We start from the raw sequence: 846 nt of genomic DNA, 5'->3' as shown, positions 1-846 counted from the left end.
TTTTAAAGAAAAACTTATGGAGAACTGTACCAAATTTTAAAAACTTAGTTATAAAAGAAAAAATTTTTACGATTTTTCAACCACTAAATTACTTGCAAATTTTCGCAATTTTGACATATTTCGTATAAATTTGAACTTTAAATGCTTATAAAAAAAAATCGTGACTATATATTTCTTTTATTTTTCAATTGCTATTGTAAAAATATATTATGAGCCTTGTATTAAATTTTGAAATCTTAGATATAAAAGGAAAATTTTTTATGAATTTCTAGCATAAAATAATTTACGAATTTTCGTGATTTTTACATAATATGTTGTCAAAATTTGAACTTTAAATGCTTATAAATAAAAATTGTGACAATGTATTCCTTTTATTTTGCAACTGCTATTGTAAAAATATGTTAGGAGCCTTGTATTAAATTTCCAAATCTTAGAATTAAAAAGAAAAACTTTTATGAATTTCTGTTTAAGATTATTTGAACATTGCCGTAATTTTTACGTATTTAGTCAAAATTTGAACTTTAAATGCTTATAAAAAAAAATTGTGCCTATGTATTTTTATAATTTTTGAATGGGAGTTAGAACAACATATGTGGACCCTTCTATTAAATTTTCAAGTATTTTGTCCCAGCTAATTTTTTTTTATCAACATTTATAAAAAAAAAATCAAAAAAAATCGATTATTTCAATTGCCTATAAATAGATTAAAAATTAGTGAAATATTTTGAAAATAAAACTATATAAAGAAAATGTAAATTTAAACAACTGGTAAAATTTTCAAGTGTCTACGACTCATACTTTTTGAATAATAACAAATATCAAAAATCGTTTGAGGCTAAACCGTTA

The sequence above is a fragment of the Acyrthosiphon pisum genome, chromosome X, assembly GCF_005508785.2.
Source record: "Acyrthosiphon pisum isolate AL4f chromosome X, pea_aphid_22Mar2018_4r6ur, whole genome shotgun sequence".
Lineage (NCBI taxonomy): Eukaryota > Metazoa > Arthropoda > Insecta > Hemiptera > Aphididae > Acyrthosiphon > Acyrthosiphon pisum.
This window is presented reverse-complemented; position numbering follows the sequence as displayed.